This window comes from Juglans microcarpa x Juglans regia, chromosome 6S (genome assembly GCF_004785595.1).
Source record: "Juglans microcarpa x Juglans regia isolate MS1-56 chromosome 6S, Jm3101_v1.0, whole genome shotgun sequence".
Classification (NCBI taxonomy): domain Eukaryota; kingdom Viridiplantae; phylum Streptophyta; class Magnoliopsida; order Fagales; family Juglandaceae; genus Juglans; species Juglans microcarpa x Juglans regia.
In genome coordinates, this window is record NC_054605.1 from 11,628,864 (window position 1) to 11,651,218 (window position 22,355).

The 22,355-nt window shown below is 36.6% G+C and overlaps 1 long non-coding RNA gene and 1 other non-coding gene across 3 annotated transcripts; one reads left to right on the plus strand and one right to left on the minus strand.

The window, feature by feature from the left end:
- Positions 1 to 14,442: 14,442 nt before the first annotated feature.
- Positions 14,443 to 14,572, minus strand: LOC121238029. Its single transcript, XR_005935074.1, has one exon. It is a non-coding gene; the product is annotated as a small nucleolar RNA snoR80 (small nucleolar RNA).
- Positions 14,573 to 20,492: 5,920 nt separating this feature from the next.
- LOC121236505 lies at positions 20,493 to 22,056 on the plus strand. Of its 2 annotated transcripts, none has more exons than XR_005934782.1 (2): positions 20,493 to 20,797; positions 21,585 to 22,056. It is a non-coding gene; the product is annotated as an uncharacterized LOC121236505 (long non-coding RNA). The 2 variants fall into 2 exon arrangements; XR_005934781.1 differs by having other exon boundaries at positions 21,591 to 22,056.
- The last annotated feature ends 299 nt before the right edge of the window (positions 22,057 to 22,355 follow it).

The window sequence follows — 22,355 nt, forward strand, 5'->3', positions numbered from 1 at the left end:
TGTAGCATCCAGAAGCTAGTACTGTATTGTTGATCAAACAAAAACAGCTCTCCCCCAAAAAGCTTTAAATCAATACTGCATTGCCTTTGCCATTGGTAATCCACTGCCTAGTGCATGTATGGTTGTCATGAGCCATTTATCATATCTTAGAGCATTAGTAATAGCTTAGTCAAATATTAATGTAAGTTTAAATTTTAATTATATGTGAGAAAAAATCTTTACATTAGACTAGTCAAATATCAAAGCTCAACACATGAAGTACGGTAAATCTTGAGTAGTCTCCAAACTTGGCGAGTTCTTTGATTTACACTGAAAAGTAATATTTTATTATTGGGAGGGCCTTCTAGCCAGTCGGGTTGTTTTTCTTCGTTTAGCAGCCTCCCATACATATACTACCACATCACAAATTACATCAAATTTACAATATACTCGTTCACATGGGAAAGAAAAGAGACTCATTCACGATAGGAAATTACTTCTAGTTTCATCGCCGCACGATAAAAAAGCAGAGTTCCACCGCCACCAGTCCGACACCATCTCAGTTCCACCATCGTGCGCCACCACCCTTGCCCCAAAAAAAAAAAAAAATCGATCCATCATGAGACAATCAAGCATTGCATGGCACTGCAATAAAAGTGCACCGCGAAGCCCCACGTCTAACCTCCGTAGCAAGCTTTGAACAACCATTAAAATAGCCTAGATGCCGCCCAACAAACCTCAAAAAACATAGCACAATTTCTTCCTAACACCACCATTGATAGCACCCACAGCACCACCGTAACACACAAATCTCATTTTTTTCATACAAAAAAAAAAAAAAAAAAAAAAAAGAGTGGTGAATGGGGCAGTATCTCAAAATCAGTCCGTCGTCACCATGAAAATAGCCCAGATGCCGCCCAACAAACCTTTGTTTTTGAGGAGCAAAAACAGAGCACAATTTCTTCTACCACCGCCGATAGCACCTAGCACCACCGTAACACACAAATCTCATTTTTTTTATACAAAAAAAAAAAAAAAAAAAAAAAAAAGTGTTGATCACTCTATGAAAACCACACTACCATTTTTTTAGATTTGCAATGCTCAGCTCGCTGCCATTTTCTCACCGCCTTCGACTCCTTTCCAAGTCACTCTCTCGGTCTCCGTCGCTATCGAAGGCCAAACGAACCAAAAAGAAAAGAAAAAACTCAGCTAGTGAATGGGGCAGTATTCTCGAATGGGACACTTCAAGACCCTTGGGTTTGGGATGGGTGCTTGGGGGTTTCGAGATCAGTTCGTCGCGGCTCGGGAGGACGATCTCCGTCCTTCTTGGCTCAGCAGGAAAGAGCTTGTCTCAGCTCGGCAAGGTGTTCTCTGGATTTGGTCAGGGTGGAAGACGAAGGGGCACGACACTTGGTTTTCTTTGGGTTTTTCTCTCTAGTCAAGGTGGAAGATGAGGGCACGGAAGCTTTTGTGGAGTTTGTGATCTTCTATAGGGTGGATGCAGGATACATAAATTGAACCACTTACATGTAAGGTTATTATTGGGGGGCTGTTATTTGGGGATAGACAGCCGGACCGGCGGGAAGGTATTCTCTTTATTATTTCATCTACCTTCCTCTCTATTTCCCTCGTTCTTTTCGCTTTCTTTATCCCAAAGCACCATTTCCCTCGGTTTTCCTTTCTTCTCCCGAAAGCTCCCAGCACGATGATCCTTTGACTTCGTCTTCTTCAACCCGCAAGCCCAAACGGTAATCTCTCTTCCTCGCTCCTCAGTCCTCTTTCCCTCTTCTTTGTGTAAGCTTTCATGTCCCCTCTTCTCTTTCTATTTTCTCCCATTTCTATTCGTCGTGTGTACTTCTCCTACTTCTTTTTGTTATGTGCCTTTGAGTTGGTCTTTTCTTGGTTTTTGGCTAACCAATGTGATGTGGGGCTACATTCTTGTCTAAAAATGCTTGCATCATTTGGGTTTTCATTTTTTTTCCTTTGTAGTGTTTTCTTGGCTCTGTTCTTTAAACCCTCCATTTGGGTTTCGAGGAACTTCTGGGAATGAAATGAGAAAGATTTCAACTTTGAGTCTAATTTTGTGTTTTGAATGAGTGATTTAGGGCTTTGTTTGGTCTGGCAATTTGTTCTCATCCATGACTCTTGGATAAATTTTGTTTGTTGTAATGGGCTTTTAACGTTCTTTCTGAACAGAATTGAAGGTTAGAAAGTATTTTGCTATGGGTTATGGTTTCTTGGCTCTCTATGTGGTCCTCGAGAGTTGAGAAAGAATGAGGGGAAGAAAGGAATCTGAAACTTTAAGTTTTGTGTATTGGATTGAATTGGGTTCTTTGATTCTATCTTTTTTTTTTGGATTGTGATTAATGGCTTTCATTGTACACCATATTTGTAGTGAGATGCTTCGATATTGGGGCTTTAAAATTATTATCGAGGAAACTGAATTTAGGACTAGAAATGCGAGGCATAGAAAAGAAACTGTAATTGTTGACCCCCATATTTCATAGAGAACTTTGAAATCTTTGATGACTTTTCTTAATATTTTCAATTTCTATTTCAATTTACTTCTATTGACAGTGTTTTCTCATGTATTTGTTCTTTTACCCTTTAGTTGGTTTCTTAGTCCAAACTAAAGAAAATGATCATCTGAACTAAGTCAGGTAGTTTTATGATTGGTGAGATTAGAACTTTATTTTAGGGAACAATCCTTCAATGAAAGGTGTTCTCTCCTGGCGTAAGATGTAAGATAGGCCAAAGAGTCAAATAATTAAGTATGGTAAAACAATCCTAATGCTCCCCAAGTGTAATGAAAGGCACTTGAATGCCTATTTAAAAGATTTGACATCCATGACCATTCAATTAGTGAGGGTTAGGAACGATTGTTTGGGACTTGTTGATAGGAGGGTCTTAGGCTAAACTATCTAGATTGTTGTTCGTAGAACTCATTTTTTGTATTTATTTTCATGTTTCATTGTAAGAGCCATATTAGCCGATTAATTTTGCTGGACAATTGATTGTTTGGTTCCATTTGAGGTGGATCTTTTATTACAGAAAAGTCAAGAAGATTTGTTTTCAGAAACAAGCAAGTTTATTAATTGTCTATGACTTCACAATTGTTTTGATAACTGCATTTGGCATCGAAATACATCTTTTTCACATCTTTGTCTTTGTAATATTCTGTGATGTCCAAATTTTAGGAGGTGGGGGTTCGAAAAGCTTGTATATAGGTATGTGGTGAAAGGATTTAAGAGGGACCGCAAATATGTTGTGCAACCGCACAATGTATATTCCACTGGGGTACATAACTACATATGTCACAAAACTTCGCTAGTAAAACAACTCATAAAACGGAGGGCTGAATCAAATACTTCCATTACCATGGAACCATAGCATTTCGGCATGAACCATGCAGGAACCTAATCAACTCAACGGAGATCATATTCAAAAAAATCCCTTATGTCATGGACACTACAATGAGAGATAATGCTGGGTATGTGAAGAACGTCGAGCCGAAAATGATTGGATCCAAGCTACAAAGGATACAACAATGACACCAATTTTTCTTCTTCAACCTTTGTACTATTCTCTTCTCTTTTTTGTTACATTAATTGTTTTTAGAAAAGGGAATCGATTGGAGGGGGTTAATTAGAGGTGATGTTAGATTCTTTATATATATATATATATATGTGTATGTATGTATGAAGTTTAATATTCATTCTTTAGATTGAAGTGTTTTGATAATTCTATTTGATTAGGTTGTCGGTAAGGGGCCACCTCCACATACAGCCACTGAAGGGGCGGTTGTGTGGTAGCTATCTCATAAATTTATATACTTTTTTGCTTCATAGCCACGGGAAAAAAGTGAGGAAAATAATGCTTCAAGAATTATTGTATGAAAAAAAAATTTGTCAAATATTATTAAAATATATAATTTTTGACTTTAAGATGGCTAGTCTAATGTGGATTCACCTAGCCAAAAGCTAATACTATAGCTAAAAGTTGAGATTCTAGCCAAACTTTCTTGCCATTGCCAATGCTCTTAGTCGCTTTTAAATGGTTATTGTTTGGTTTTCTAATTAAGTTGATTTTTTTTTCAATTTTTTCTTATATTATTTTTTCAGAGACTCTCAACTTTATATATGTACCCAATCACAACTCATCGCCTTACATGCTCTTTAGGAGGAGTTTTCTAATGTTCGGCTCCACCTCCTCTGTAAGTGAAAATATTCAGACCTAAGACCAGGCTCAACGCCCCTAAAGGCCACCATTAGAAGATAAAAGAAGAGAGAGAGAGGGGACAAAAAAGGGACAAAGAAGAGAAGGTGATAGGAGGAAATGACATGAAGGTAAAAGAGAAAGTGGAAAGAAAAATGAAGATATCAGACATGCAAAGCATACCATACCTCACCACTGCAGGGGCATGCGGAAAGAGGTATTAGATAAAAGGGGACGGTCGGATGACTTCAAGTGGGTTCTTCTTCGACTTCTTCTTCAGCTTCTTCAACCTTTCGAAGGGAGTCTCTAGTGAGGGGGTCTTCTCCATCAAATATATTTAATATCTTCATTGTACAGTGAGAAATGAGAGGTTATGAGATATTGTAAACAAGCATATTATAGTAGATTTTTCCTTTCCAAATGCTTGTGGACGTAAGCAACATGCCGAATCACGTAAATCTGTATGTTTATCTCTTTTTACTTTCTCTACACTTATTGAGACCTGAATCGTCATAGCGGAACTGAAATGACTCTTTTTCCCCTTCCAGCCTATTGTGCGATTTTTTATGCATTAACACTTGGCACCGTCTGGCGGATCTTAACTAATTGTCTACACCGAAAGTGGGAGAAGAACGATTTTCTGGTTTGCAAATTCATCTTGGACTGAGCAGATAAATTTTTCTCCTAATAAGTATTTTCAACTTTTCTACTCTTATTTTTATTAATGACGCCATCGCAAAAATCAGGCGAGCAAACTCTTCCTCATCCATGTAATTACCGATATTGTGCTCTTAAGTGCCTACACATGGCATCACGGCTCAAGTGATCGAGTAACTCATATTCCTGACCAGCGGGGTGTGTATTTTATGCATGGGACACATGCATTGGCAAGCAAATAGTATACACTTAAGTGCAGGATACCATGCAAAACATTGTGCACCTACATGCACAGTATTGAGGCACCCCAACCGTGAGCCCGCTGAACTAAACCTGCCAAAGACCACCTAGTGGCCCGCCGGCAATTTCTGTCCCCGTTTAGATGTTCAGCATGTGCTTGCCGGGTGCTCCTAGAGGCAATGGGTGCACGTTGTCATGCACCCATCAGGGCTCCTCTCTCAAGACACCCATAAATAGGCGAGACCACCGCCAGGCACTGATGAACCTGCTGGTGATTTCTGTCACCGGTATGGTGCTCCGTGGACCAAGCTGCTCGGCCACCAAGTGGCAAGCAACCATCACATATGCGGCCAGAAGCTCCTCGGCCAGTACTATCATCACCTTCCTCAGCCACCAAGCTCCTCAACCAAGTTGCTCAGACCAAGTTCCTTGGCCACACTTGCTGGGACTCACCTCGGCCATGTAGAAGTTCCTCAGTCAAGTTGCTTGGACCAAGTTGCATCACGGCCCTCCGCTCGTACTCATGCGTCCCGACCTCACTTGCTCGGATATGAAGTGTCCTGACCTCACCTCCTTTGCCAATGCAAGTTCCTCGGCCATGTGTGAACACCACGAACCTAGTCCCTTGGCAACTGTTAGAGCTACTCAGACAAACTCATCTCGGCCACATGCAAAGGCATGCGGGCAACTGCTCGCCAAACAAGCTGCTCGGTCACAAACTTCTCAGCCACACAATGGCGGACACCTATTTGCATCTCACCGTAGCTGTCTCGCCCTTCTGCATCACGGTCTCACCATCTCATAACAACCCCTCGGCCTAAGCACCATCTCAGAGCAACTACTTTGTCAAAGTAAGTTACAAGACCCCATAAAAAACCGTCCTATGACATGGTCCTAGGGATTCATAAGCTAGCCAAGGCCACCAAGGGCCAATGCCATGGGCCCCCATGGGTTCTACACTACTATCATTTGTTTATTGATTGATTGATTGATTTTATTTATTTTTATTTATCAAGAGACCCATTAGGGTTTTCACTTTGTATTTTCTATCAATACGACTCTTAGGCATTTAGTTTATATCTTTTGAACTTTTGGCAAATTTTCTAAGTGGGTAGACTTGTTCTTAAGATCACCATTTCGGTGCTAGGCACTTGGGCTACTTAGGTGCAATTTGTGAATCCCTAGTAGAGAATCATCACCTTGCAATTCGTGAATATATGTGATTCAACTTATCTTGTTCTTGCAACTTGGTGCAATTTGTGAATCCAAATTGTGTTATCTTTGTTATTTTCAAGTTTATCAATCTATGAGATTTATTTCAACTATTGTGCAATCCGTGAATCAATAGTTGAAGTGCTATCTTGTTCATCTATTGTTAATCCATTATCTTCATTATTCTTATTTTCCATCTTGTTCATCTATACTTTCTTGCATATCTAAATATTCATATAAACCAAAAAAAAGTCTTCATATTCTTTTGTTGAGTCCATTTATCTTTGTGCATTTTTTACTTGGTTGTGAAGTTGTTCATCATTGTGTTCTTGAATGTTCATATGTAATCATCCATATTGTTCATTTATATATTTCCTTGCATTCATTTGATCCACCCAAACACTAAGTCTTGCCCACTATAGTGTTTACCCTAGTCCACTTACCATAAATTACCTTGCCGCCCCTCCATAAAACCTTAGCCATATTTCCCACATACACTACTCGACCAACCCTAGTGTTGCCCTACCTTTCATAATTGGCCACATCCCATAATTACCTTTCATCTATCATATTCATTGACCTAGCCAAAATTGTCACTTCCCATCATCCAACTTGCCCTAGCCATGAGTCATACTTACCATAAGTGGCTTGCCCATAAATCTTTCCATATCCATAAAACCCTAGTCCATATACTCCACTTACATATTCAGCCACACCAAAGTCTTCCATCCATAAAACCCTAGTCGTCCACCTCAAATCTCTATAAGGTAATTCATTTCTTTTAGGAGTCTTGCCTCCATCCACTCACACAAACCCTAGCCGTCTATCAAGAGACATTTTTGGCAACTTCCTTAATTCAAGAAAAGTTGACTCATCCCATGCCAATCCATTGATTTTAGAAACTTCCCTAGAATCACTCAATCCCTCCAGTCACTCATTCAATTCCTTACATCTCTCTACTCCTTCTATAGACCTAGTCAACTAAAGACTTCATCCCCTTGCCATATTCAAATCCAAATCCTATCTTACTTAACTTATCCTAGCCAAACCCTAAAGTCAAGGAGCAACCCTTGACTCATTCAAACTCCATCTCATCTACCATATCCAATCCCTCAAATCTTTCATTCACTACAATCACTCAAGTCAATCAAAGATCCCAATCCTATCTTGTCATATTCAAATTCTATCTTCCATCTCCTAATCCCTAAAGTCAAGGAGCAACCATAGACTCATTCAAACACTTTCCAAACCCTAGCATCTCATCCAAGACTCCAACCCTAGTCCATATCTTCCTAATCTTGAAATTACCCTTAGCCACCACACAAAACCCTAGCTACACTTCACTATACCAACCCTAATCATCATCCAAGAGGCCCCAACATCAAGGGCAACCCTCAAGCCATCCACATTGCATCAAACATCCATAATCCTAAGCCAATCTTCATAGACCACGCCAACCCTAGTTCATTCACATAGTCCATGGCAACCCTAGTTACCTCCAACCCGTAACCCTAGCCTCATCTCATCCACTCAACCCTAGCCCCATTATCTTGGCGCCTTACTCAAGAACAAGTCTCTAGCCGCCCACATTGATTTGCCTTCCCTAGACACTTAGCCTACCCAAGTTCATCATCATCTCCATCATTTCATCACCCAAACATCATCCCTTTGTTGAAGGCTAAGCAAGTTGGCAAGGTCACTCGGTCATCATTTACACCAAGGCGAGCTTGTGGTCCTTAGTGTTAGGGACAAGACCGGGGTCCCTAACACAACCATCTCGGTCAGAGTTGCTAGCTCAATGCCCTTTCCGGCGTCCCACTCCTTCATCACAACACAAAGCTCCTCAACCCCTCTTAGCTACTCACCCAAGTTGCCCGACCAAGTCTCCTTAGTCACAAAGGGGTGAATAGCTTTAGTAAAATACTTAGTCGAGGAGAAGTTGCTCTTCCACAATGACAATTCCTCGGACGCAAAATTACTCTGCCTCACTTGCTTGAACACAATTACACGGCCTGGACTTGCTCGCTGAGCCTCATCGGTCACTAGACAATCCCGGTCATGAGGTCACACACACACACACAAAAAAAAAGGAGGAAGATAGAAGCAACCAGCTGCGGACAATTTCAATCAAGCAAAATCGACTACGACAACCAAAAAAAAAAAAGAGGAAGATTCTCAAGGCCTTCTTTTGGAGCAAATCAACCATAAGAATCACAAGCAACTATGAAGGGCAAAATATCCAGGCCCAAGATCAGGTCCAACCCACCTAAAGGCCACCACTAAGAGACAAAAGAAGCGACAGGGAGAGGGACAAAGGAGAAAATGTGTCAAGAGGAATGGACAGGAAGGTAAGAGAGAAAGTGAAAAGGAAAAGGAAGATGTCAGACACGCAAAGCAGACCATGCCTACCATTGTAGAGGGCATGCAAAAAGAGGTATCAGATAAAAGGGGACGGCCAGATGACTTCAAGCAGGTTCTTCTTCAGCTTCTTCAACCTCTCGAAAGGTATCTCCAGCGAGGGGGTCTTCTCCAACAAATATATTCAAAATCTCCATTATACAGTGAGAAATGAGAGGTTATGAGAGACTGTAAACAAGCATATTATAGTAGATTTCTCCTCCCTAAATGTCCCGTGGACGTAGGCAACATGCCGGACCACATAAATCTGTGTGTTCATCTATCTTTACTCTTTCTACACTTATTTTCCTTTCATCGCCATGGATGTATGCACTGACATGATACAGTGGCACCGGACCACTTCTGAGGGCTCTAGACCACACCAATTGAGGCCCAAATTGTCATAGCGGGCCAGTAATGACTCTTTCTCCCCTTCCAGCCTGTTATGTGATTTTTTATGCATCAACACCCCCACAATGCATCACCTCATTTTGACTGCGATTACTTTCCACATGCCTCTGTAGAGTTTGTCATCCCTTTTTATCAAGAGCTTTATACTTCGTTTTCTAGAGTTATTTTTTTAAGGGTACGAGACCTTAATTTTATTGAAATCCTCATTTAAGACGGAGGAATACCATGTAAACAACTTTCAATCCAAGAAATAAATATATATGAAAATTCAAAGCCTATTACTTACAATGTATCACCAGCAATCCTATCATATATAGTCTAAACAAACATGCAATCTCCTTTGGGGCTAGCTAAAAATCTATCGTATGTCCCTTGGCACGAAATCAACAACTTGGTTTATTTCTCTATAAATTTGCTGAACTACCAGGTTCAAGTCCTTCGTAGAATAAACAATTCTCTCCTAGTCCTCTTGCACAACCCAATGTACATCACCCTATCCATTCCCCCAGTTAACCAACAATAGGAATTAGTTTCAACCAAAACACTAGACTACTGCAACATAATATAAATTCGTTGACCATCAATTAGTGCCTTTGTCTCAGCCATTGTGCTGGTGCCGCTTCCATAACAAGTTAGCCATAAATCCACCAACAATCCCCTTCTTGAGTCACAAACCACCCCTCCACCACCACATTCACAAGATTCCTCAAACTACACTCATCAATATTTAACTTGACAAAACCAAATGGTGGGATGGACCATTTTAAAATCTTAGTTTTTTGTGTTTTCAAATTCAATACAGGAAGTCTCATTCTAAACAATATAGTCTGATCACCAGTTTTGCTTACCTTTTTGAAAGTAGACACTTTCACCATTTGTTGAGATAATATGATTTTGATCCTAAAACAAACCACATTGGTAGGTTTTGATTTTTCTTCCATTCGAGCTTTGCATTTTCAAGAGTTATATAATTGTATGCTCCATTAATATCTAAAAACGCATGCAGGCCGATAGGAGATAGTTAAAGATCGTCCTATATATGAACAATTGCATGCACATCCTAGTAGAGCACTCTAATTGGAATATGAAAATGCAAATAAAAGAATGAATTTGGCTAATAGAACATAAAAATGTACTGCATTGGATTATACAAAATAAAAATAAAAAATTTTTTAAAAAAAGAGACTTTTAGCTACAGTAAACTAACTCCTTAGGTCATATTTGATGTTTACTGTAACTAGACCAAAACTATAAAAAGTGAGTTTTTTATGCTGCTCCGGTCTAATCTTTTTGTCACCTTGCACTTGAAGTGCTGTTGTCCCTCGTTAAACGTCTTGTATTGAATTTGTTTTACATTAAATTATTGTTCTGTTATTAATTAATTTTGTTCACCCATACTTACAAAAAAAACAAAATCTGAAGCTCGTATGGTTCTGGTACTAAATTATAATTTGTCTCTACCAATCATATGTTAATTATAAGTTGATTATTAATTAACATATAAGTGGTAGAATTGTAAAATATGAAAAAAAATATATTAGAAAAAGAAATTATTATTAAATTACTAATATTTTATTATTATTTTAACTATTAGTTGGATAATTCAATGTGATATTAGTTTTTGAGTAGAATAGTCAAATATAAAATCATGTAATATTATGCAAATTATGACTTTGCATTTATATAATTCAACGATGATGCTCCAAAGCAGTCGGATGATTAAAAAAATTAGCAGGTGAATTTCTTATTTCGAGAAATGAAAAATATTTTGTGTGCAAATTTCTTGTATTTATTTTTAAAACATATATATTTTTTAAACTTATTTAAATGTTATCGATCTCTTTTTTTTTAAAAAAAAAAAAAGGAATTAGATATTATATAACTGTATTTTGTAAAAGTAAACATATTTTAACTTTTTCTTGAGACACATAATTTATAGATATGACTTCTTCTTTTTTACCGAATTCACTCTTTAAGTATCTGATTATGAATGCATGATGTTATTTATTTTATTTCTTTATTTTTATTTTTATTTTTTTATACATGGGGAGGGGGATTTAATCCTTGAATTATGTAAATGCAAATCTAATGAGGAGTTTGACTAATAGATCCTAAAAATAATCTACATTAGATTATGCAACTTCAAAAGTATATGACTTTTAGCTACAATAATTTGTGATTGGTGGTTATATTTGGTGGGCAATGTAGCTAGAACAAATTGATTAAAAAATATTTTCAAGTACTTGTTGTTTCCTTTACTTTTCTTCTATATCATTTCTCAATTTCTTATTTCGTTCTTTTGCTTTTCTTCTGCATTATTTATTTTGTTTCAAAGTTCTTTTTTACCCGTTATTGTTGGGTTCAATCTTTTAGATTTAGGATTTTTTTTTTTTGGGAGGGGGGGGGGGGGGGATTTGTGCTTTGTTTTAGTGCTCCTAGGACTGAGATTTGAGTTGGAAACAAAAAGAAAATTAATAGGTGTTTTTTTTAGGTAAAAATGTAATAGACATATGTGTTTTTTTTTTTTTTTAATGGTGTTGTATTAAATATTTAGAATGTATTTGTTGTACTCCAGAAATATTATTCTGTACTTGTATTAATGTATTTCCATATAGTTCTTAATTTAGAAAAAAATTAATAGAAAAAAATGAAAAAAAATATTATTAAATTTATAATATTTTATTATTATTTTGATTAATAGATAGATAATTTAATGTGAGAATAAATTTTGAATGGAATAATCAAATACAAAGTCATGTCTAAATTTTATATTAATATTTATATTTGTATAATCCAATGCTAACGGTCTCATCCTTTACTGACAAAATTGTTTTTATGATGGTTCTTTTCTCGACTACTAGTTGAGAAATCATGAGATCTCCAATTCCGAGATCTCCAATTTTATTTTTATTTTACATGCTGCATGTAATTAATATTTGTTTTGGGTATTTGTTAATTAATCTAATTTTATTAATTTAATTTTAATTCAAATACTTTTCAATTAGACAAGACACACTTAGAGCATTAGTAATGGCTTGTCAAGTCCAAATTTTAGCTAGAATTTCAAGTTTTAGCTATAGTCTTAATATTTGGCTAGATGAATTCACATTGGACTAGCCATTAGAATAGTCAAAATATTAATATAATATTATTTTTTTAATAATATTATTTTTAATTTTTTTGTTTTCATATTTTACAATTACACTAACCATATATTAATTAATAATTTAATTTGATACTTAAATTTTTGTTTCTCAACTAATTTTTTTCCTCAACCAATTATTTTTCATCTACAAAAATATAGAAGTTTCAAATGTGAAGTAAAAATATAGAAGTTACAAAAAATATAGAATCAGAACCGAGAAAAATAGAAGAACCTGAAACTAGCAAGCCATACACATAACCATACACAAGCCATACACAAACCATACACAAACCAGCAACACAGTCTCATACAAAAGAGTCCCACAAATAAATACCAACATAATCTCATTCAAGTCCAGCAACACAGTCCCAAACTTAGTGCAAATACAAAAGAGTCTCATACAAAAGAGTTCCACAAATAAATACCTCTTTATATACCAAAAGAGTCAGAAAAGTTACCAAAAGAGTCCACAAATTAGTTGTTACCCAGCCACATATTTATCCAGCCCACGTGGCTGGGTAGCCACTAAATTCTCAAAAACATTTGTTCTATAAATATTAGAAGTTAGATATTTACATAATAAAGTGTCGAAGGAGAGTTAGATCTACCTCTGGAATAGGACTTCAATTCTTCAAAAATTGCGTGTTGAATATTACGAAAATATTCTTGTTGCATGGCATTCATGCCACGTAGATCTAGCATCATCATCTTGCCTTTAAATTTCTTCTTCTCTAGTTCAAACTTCTCCTTCTTCAGTTCAAATACTTTCTCGCTTTTTTGGTCTGCCTTCAACGCAGCATTTCTCCGCTCTTTCATGGCCGTGGCTCTATCCTCGGTTATTTTAGCTAAGAAAATGTTGATCACAGACTCTTTGTCTTTCATCGACTTCCGCTTCCTCTCTCTTTCTTTCTCAACTTTTTTGCCTAGAGGTGATCTATCAGCAAAAACCTCCATGATCTCCTTTACTGTGTCAATAGCAGCTTCACCTTGTGGCCTTGTCCTCGTCCTCAGGGTGAAAATGTGTTGCTGCCATTTTGGTTGGTATCTTAGAAGACACCAACAATGCTCCATTGTGAAGTTACTCTTTTCCATCTCTTTGTATAAAATTTTTGCCTTCTCAATCTACAAATCCATTGGAATATTGTTAGTTCATAAATCAATCCTACATAATTGTGATAATTAAAGGAAAATGTTACATACATTGTCTTGCTCCGTTGCACCACTCGGATGCAATGACTCTACTTGTGCTAAAAATGCACAAAACTTATTTGTGTATTTCTGAATCAAGGACCACCGATTCATCAAAGAAACTACAGAACGGTTCACATTGTTCTGTTTTTTATATTCATGATAAAATTATGAAATTATTTCCCACATTTGAGTGGACTTTTGATCAGTACCCTTTATTGCATCGATACTAGTGTTGAGCCAAGCTGAGACGATGAGGTTTTACTCCTCTGTAGTGAAAGATGCACTCCTTTGAACTTTTTTTGGAGGATGCATCTTTTCACTGTCATTGAATGTTGCTTGGAGAACAACATTAGAATGTTGCGTTGAGGTGCTATTACAACCCTCTCCTCCACTTTGTAATAGAGTGGTGAAGAAGGAATCATCATCAATTTGCGTATCCATCATTGAAAAATATTACATTTTCAAGGAGTCAGAAAAGTTTTAAAATTTTCAAGTTCCACAAAACAGTAAATCATGTTACCACAAATTAAACAAACTGACATGCAAATAGTCTACAAATATGCAAAAAATCAGAGTCAGAAATAAAAGTCATTTGCTGATCTGGTCTGCAAAGAAATATGTAGAAAAATATCAAAGAAAAAAAGTAAAGAAATATGCGGAAAAATAACAAAGAAATAAACTTATTGTTCTATTTTGCAAAGAAGAACAACAAACACATTTTATTCCTCATCTGTTTTGCAAAGAACAACAAACTCATCTCTGTTTTTGGTTGGATGTGTTGATGTTAGTGTTCTACTCAATCTAAATCAATATTATCTAAACAATAATAGGCATGCTCACAAATCAATATTATCTACTCATCTCTTTTTGATCAGTAGCAAATCATGTTATAAATCTCAAATAATAGAATTTAGCTTCTGCACATAAAGAAATGCATACATACCCACATAAATATACTTTCTTTTTTTTATAAGTGTCTTAACGATGGTAACAAATAATATATGTGGTGTTTCTGGGATCAAACGGTATTGAAAGGAACTATCGATCAAGATAGTCATAAATGTTATATGTAGCGTCCAAGCCATTACCCACATACATATACTATTACATACACACACAAATACACCCTAAAGCATGCTTACATGAAAGGGGAGCTTAAATTAGGGAAAATCTAGGACATTTTCAAATCAAAACCCTGAATTAATATGCTTGGCCCTTTTATTGAAATGGACATTTAATTGTTGATGAATGATATGAAGAAGCTGGGTGATGATATTCTATGAGGTTGCCGGTTTAGAAACTCATCAAAAAATCTGTTGACGAGATGCATTGAATCAACCCAAAATCCTTACAATAGCTTCATTATGGAATGCATCAATACCAATATCAAAGGCACTAATACATGAACCATGTGGATCGGTGCGAAATTTTAAAACAACTACAAGGAGAAGAATTCAAATTCCAAAGGTCAAATTGATGTTGTCGAACAGGTCCACAATAATAATCAACTTCTGTAGAGATGAAAATGAATTGAGAATTGAGATCAAACAAAGAGCCACTTCAACCCCAGTCAGTTTAATCTGAGTCCATCCTTTACACGATTCACAGAAAAGGTGTTTTGATTCATATGCACACGTAAAAAAAAAATAGAGGTGTGGTGATGCACACGTTAAAAACAAGAGCCTCTACATGAAAGCATATAAACTAATAAATAAGAAAATCTCAACATTATCTTTTCATGTTGAATACAAGCTCAAATCAAAACCCTGAATATGCACAAAAACAACAACAATACAGAACCAAGTAACCAATAGCGAATACAAAACCAATCGATAACCAAAATTACTAGTAAAACAACAGAGTGAGACACAAGAAAATGGCCATGCACGTAAAGCAAACAAACTCAAAAAAATGAAAGCAAAAACAGCGGATTGTAGTTATCGAAAACACAAAAAATATATATATATATATGGGGGCTCAGCTCTAAGAATCTGATTGGAGGTTTGGCTGGACGCGATAATAACCAACTGAAGAAAAATCAGCAACACCAACTTCAGAAAAATCAGAAACGATAATAATCATCTTACCCAAACAAATTCATACCCATTTCACAAATTCACAACTTCATACTCAAAATACTCACAAAGCTTACCCCAATAAAGTTTCGGTAGTTTTACCAACCCAAACCAAGAGAGAGTGTTGAGTTCTTGAGCCAAGTCGACAGAGAGAGAGAGAAGGGAAATTGTACAACCATGGAAGATTGACCTAGGAACGGAGAGAAAATAGATTGAGAAAGAGAGAAGAGGGAGAGGAGTTTCATAAAAAGAAAATGGAAAACGGAGAGAAGAGGGAGAGACGAGTGAGAGAGATGAGTTTCAGAGGTTGAAAAATGGCAAAGGGAGAGAAGAGCGAGAGACGAGTGAGAGAGAGAAGACACGATAGGAGCTTCAGAAAAAAAAATGGTGAGGGAAAGGAGAAAGACGAGAGACAAGCAAGAGAGAGAAGAAGCGATTGGAGCTTCAGAAAAAAAAAATAGTGAGGGAAAGGGGAAAGACGAGAGACAAAGGCAAATACGAGAGAAATGAAAAACGCGAGGGAAAGAGAGAGGGGAAACAATAAAATATATGTTTGTTCATTCTACAGGAACTCGCCAACTATGACTAGTAAGAGGAATTTACTCTAGCTAAAATTAAAAAAATATAACTTTACTTATTTCAATGTAGAGATTTTATCTCAAAATTTGATGCAATTTAGACTTGAACTTGGCAATGACAAGTCTATTGCCGTTGCTCTAAGTACTTTTTGATTTTATGAATGCTCATAAAAAAAAAAAAAAAAAAAGAAAAAAAATGTTACTGCTTGTTGACTTGGGTGCATGTCCGACCGGTAGTACCCCACAACGAACAAGAAAAAGGCAAAGGTGCTGTCTCTTTCATGGGCCGACAAAGACCTTCTTTACTACTACCTCTTTAGACTTTACTTGCCGATCGATCAGACACCAGAATACAGACAGACCTTAAGACACGACCCCCACTCAAAACTCCAAAAGCCTGACCCCACCTTATTCCCTTCATTCTATCTCCTCCACGCCAAGTTTCCTCTATCCATCCCTTGATAAAAAAGTCATCCACCTCCCACCGTTTTTCACGGGCGTGGAGGGTAGCTCTTTCCCACCTTTTCCGGGTGGTCCTCTTGTGGGGACGCACTGATCATAAAGAGTACCACAGCCTGCACTACGCCGGCCATTTTATTTTGAACAAGACATGAGTACTGAATACAGAGAGAGAGAGGGGAAAAAAAAAAGAGACTTGAAGGCAATGCTAGCACAATCATATACATGATAGTGTTTAATTTCCTCTTTGATATTATGATCAGTTGTATTACAGCTTGTGTGGATTATTCAACTAGCTAGAGTTGAGAGAAAGGATTGTCCCATACATAAAATTAAATTATCGGTTAGTTACACAATGTAGATGAGATGAGATGTTTTATTAAAAATTAAATAAAATATTATTATAATATTATTTTTATTTTAGAATTTGAAAAAATTGAATTATTTATTATATTTTATATAAGAATTTAAAAAAATTATAATGATTATGAGATGAAATAAGATAATTTTTTTGATATTGTGTTGGAAAACTCGTTTTCAGAAGTATATATGTTCTGCAGCAGAAACCGACCAAAAGATAACTAAAAAAAAAAAAAGAGAAGGAGCCAAAACAAATTCAAACTCGACTTAGATTACAAAAGATCTTTTTTGAACGGATGGCTTCAAAAGAAGGCCTAGTTTCTTAGGGCAACATGTATGCATGGCGCATGCGTTGCCTTCAAAACATTTTAACTGCGCAGTACACTTACAACACGGCCTTCCACTGTCCATTTCATCCCTCCCTTTCCTTTTCATGCGGAACGTGCCGTTCCTGTGCATTAAAGAGAAATTAAAGTATGCATGCGGGAATATAAGATTAGGGTCCCTACTCCCTAGGCAGTACTGCATGTGTGCGTGTACCACAATATATACTTCAGCTGCCTGCAACAAATCTTCTGAATCCTACACACACACACACATTTATATATGTAAATTCATGTCTATGAGCTTGGGAATGTCTTTCCTTCCCTTTCTGATCACTAGCAGAGTTACTACGAAAGCAATTTTCCTCTTCCATTATCATCTCGGTAGTCCAAGATGCAGAAGCAGATCACCAGGCTGCTCTTCCATTTCACATCAGATGGATGGTTTTTTGGAGGAGCTGCAGCCATGCCATGAATTCACAGATCCGTCCAAGCCATGAATGTTCAAATGAAGTTCACGCAAGCGAGGGGAATCAAGCGCTCTCGGTCCGAATTCACCAATTTATCCGTTTTCATATCATTAATTTTCTTTGCCTATGAATCTACGAAGTTATCGGGTTGCTGTGTAATGAAAACTATCATCTTTTAGAGTAGTATCTATATGAATAGTTTGGCCATTAACTAGTAGCATATCGATTGTAGCGAATAATGGCAGTACTATTGTTGTATTAGAGAGCAAAAATATGTAAGAAACGCGTGCAAGAGATGGATGTGATAATATATATTTTCATGTTATACGCAAATGCTGCATTGCTCAGATTTATTGAGTACTACTCCATCTATTTTCATGATCAGCAACTGATCGATCATCCATTCCGCTGGCAACTGTCTCCTATATATGATCTCTCTGTTAGTCTGTTGAATGAGTTGGGAATCCAACTCAAATGACTGATCAAGTGCATGATGATAATAGTGAATGGCTCTATTTTTGCCTTCAATTATTGAAAGGTTTCATGCATAGAGACACTTATATGTGGCAATGTGGTTTTAACTGATCTTAATATGAATGGCTACTTAAGTGTTCTTAGTTTTCATGCATTCCCCACAAAGCCTTCATGCACTTTCGCATGCACTTTCAGTGCGAAATGAATCTATGATATGATAGAAAAGAGGTGGTCGAGTTGAAATGTCTTACCAAACACGCATATCATGCAAAACCTCGTAAACTAGTGATACTAAAATGTAAAGTGGCGTTCTAAACAGCTGTAAAAGGAAAGCAGGGGTGGTGAGCTTTGCTTTTAAATTATTTGGGATGTACGCCAAAGACACATGAGTAAATTATGCTCTATTTTAGGTGAGAATGGGGAGATAATTCGTATGTGCTCAACCAAAAGCAAATGGAAAATCACTACAGGGATTATTTTAAGAGCGGTGCTACTCTGCTGCCACTCAATATTACTACTAGTTGCAAAAGTATTTTTCTTTTATTTTTCTATTTACATTTTTTAATATATTTAAATATTTTTAAAAAATAAAAAAATACATCAATACACTTAAAATCACTTATATCATCCTCCGGTAAAAAAAAAATCACCTAACGGTCAAACTAAGTGATATGTTTGGAGCGGTAAAATAGCGTTTTTCTTATTTTAATTAGGCCCTTTAATTTTAAGTAATTATTTTTAAAAATAGTTTACGTGCAATTGAAGTAATATATTCTTGATCTAGCATGCAGTACTGCTCACCATAGCTATGGCTATGGAGGCCGCGTATGTGCATCCACATGGGCATGTTTAAGATTGACCACATGATGATGTCACACGTACACTTCGTTTACACCAAACACTCAAATTGGTAGGATTTTAAAGAGATATTCTGCATGTGAAGATTATTATATTCAATTCTAATTAGTATGGAAATATTCGTTGTTTTTTTCCTCTTGGGTTATCTTTAATCATGAGAAGTTTAGGTTGACTATATATCATGGGTAATTAATGTACTTGTCGTTTCTAGCTACTGATCCCTAGGTTGATTTCACCTATGAGATTTTGTTATGCTCAAAGCACAGCATGATAACTTTTCTGGCAATAATTCATGATCTCTTTCCTTTTTCCATTAACTTCATGCAGCTAGCCATTGATTAAGGTGGCAATTTGGTGCACAGGCTCCAAAAAATATGGCTGGGATCGATGTCTTTTTGGGTGCATCTCTACAGTAAGATTTATGTATGTGTGTATATATATATGGTAGAAAGTCAATGACTGATATATATCCTAGCTAGCTGTTTTGAGTACCTTATCATTGTAATTTGTTAAATGATATCATCACGTTTCCTCCCACATTTCAAGTATAGTTAATCTAAGTTCGTAAAAGGTGAAATTAAAGCACGATTTGATCTGTCAGTCTGAATGATCTCTTTCCGCTAAAGTACTTTGACTATTGATGCAGAAGAGGGAACAATATTTCCATAGTGGTCGATCGATGGAAAAAGCTGTGTACTAAAATACTGACATGATCGAGAAACGTCCTAAAGTTCTGATTTATTGTTATTTTGAATGGCTTTTGTCCATCAGTATCTAACAAAAGGATTGCATGTGTTATTTGTAGATTTCATTTACACAGGAAACTGTGCACACTTTTTTTCTCTTTTTCTATCTCATCAGCTCTTAAACGTTTTGAAACTGGTTTGATGTTCATGATAATCAAGCTGGTTGTTCTAATAGTACTTACCGTGTTTTCTCTCTTTACAATGCATATAAAGTAATGTGAAAGAACGGCTAAAAGTTACCACAAAGTGTACCTAAACACTCTTTTTCCTTCATTTTTAACGGAATGCCGGGGTAAGACAGATTGTGGCCAGGATGGTAATCCAAATCTAAACCCTACAATTACTGCCTGACCTTGTCTGCGCCATCTTTTAAGCTCTATTCCAAAGGTATACCTGTAGTACTGCACTGTATGCAGCATGTGCCTGGTCACTGTATGAACCTGGGAAAGTGATAGATCAGGCCCATCTGGCCAGCCTGAACTTAGGTGGAACTTTGTGCTTATGATAGATGTACATGGCTCTCATGCACAGTGCTGCATGCACCAAAAAATTAGAAGACTCCGGCTTTAGGGGATCAATTTCGGCAGAAAAGTTCCCGATCAAGATAGTGGGCTGTGTTTACTGTATGGAAAAGTCTGAATGCAAGCTGATTTCGTGTACCGATTGCGCATCAATCTCAACGTCAATTAGTAAAGTGGTGAGTTTTAATTAAATGAAACTCAGGACTTTTCCTTTCCCTTTTTGTTGTCTCTCTCTCTCTAGCTCCATTCTCTGCAATTTGAGACGCGTTCTCTCCTCCATTCTCAGACTTCTCTTTTCCATTCTCAGACAATGGCGTTCTCTCCTCCATTCTCCTCTTCTCTCCGTCGTCTCGTGCCTAGAAGCCCATTAAAGCTTTAGAACGCCCATATGATTCCAAACGTTTAACCCCATTAAAGCTTCCAAACCCTAACCCCGTCGTCTCCCTGATTTGTCTTCAAAGCCAACACTAATTTTCTCAAGCACCGGTATATATTTCTATCTCTCTCTCTCTGTGATTTTCAGTAAATTTAGGTTGATTTGTTTAGAGATTTTCAGTAAAAATTTCCCAATATACAGCCCTTTTGCCATCGATTATTTCTCTACTATTATCTTCGTTGTGCTTTCAAAATAGGCTTGAGGGATTGCTGATCTCACATTGATCTGGATTCAAAAACGCGTTGAGTATTTTTTAGATTTTCTAGTTTTATGATTAGAAATAAGTCATGACTAGATTTTCTAAAAAACAATTAGTTCACTGGTAAATTGCTCTAGTAGTTTTAGTTCAGCTCAGTTTCCAAAGTTTGCTTCCAATCCTTCAATTGGAAGTCATAAAGTTGAGTTTTTTTTTTGTTCTCCACGACAAGGCCCTTTTTTCTCTAGAAAAACTCTGTATGCAGTCGAGTAATGTCCATATCTGCTCAGTCTAAGAAGTTTTCTTGCCTTGTAGGCTAACACAAGTTCAATTTTCAACATCTATTTTATATCTTCAGATTCGTTCTAGTTTGATAACTTATTTTTGGATGCACTTGTTTTCCTAGCACACTATTACTTTGAGAGTTTATTTCTTATTCCAGTTAGTTTTTAATCTTTTGATTTAAATCATTCCAGTTAGTTTTTAATCTTTTGATTTAAAATCATTTTGTACCATCAATCGCTAATTACAAGCTGAGAAGCCCATCTACTAAACCCACTTGTTCTGCAACAATTACTATACTCTTTCTCAGGTTTATTTATCTTTTAAAATTCAATAACTTGTGTTGTTGGTGTCACAAGTTGCAGATAACAGTGCATTAAGTGCATATGTGACTTGTTTGATTCAAATCTTCGAGAGAGAGGATGAGATCAAGAAGAGGGAGATGGTGCTTCACAAGAGAAATGATGAGATTGAGAAGAGGAAGTTGGCTATCCACGATGATCAAATTGATCTTCTGATGAAACAAGTAGAAGTGCAGTGTTCACACACACTACTTCATGTGTATTGGAGATTTGCCGTAGTTATTTCATGTTATTTAATAAGATCTAAGTGAATTCCCAATGTTGGTTTGCTTTTCGTAAATAAAACTCTACCAAGTGGACAGGTTATGTAATAGATGGGTAAGGTTATCGAAAGAAACTATTAGGTTATGTAAGTTGTGTTGTTTGTTGGTGGAAATCTAATGGAAATTTATTTTAAAAATAAGCACAATGATCATGACCGATTGTTATGTTATCCTTATCTCTTTAGCAAATTATTGGCACTAATTAAGAACACTTGTTGTATGCTCATGGAACTCTGCTTTTTGTAATAGATAATCCAAGTGATGATATTTGTTACAAAAATATTGTTGGGAAGTCTTACTGTACATAAATTTTGGGTTGCTTGTGCATCTCCTAGTTAGTGTTATTGTGTTTAGAACTACCCAGTTTGGGAAAAAAAAGAAAAAGGAACTTGGAAACTTGTACCCATAAAACCCAGATTGATTATGACAGACAATAGGGGAACCTGGAATATGTTATTCATAAGGAGATCGAGAAGCTAAATTCAACAAGGGGACTGTTATTCAC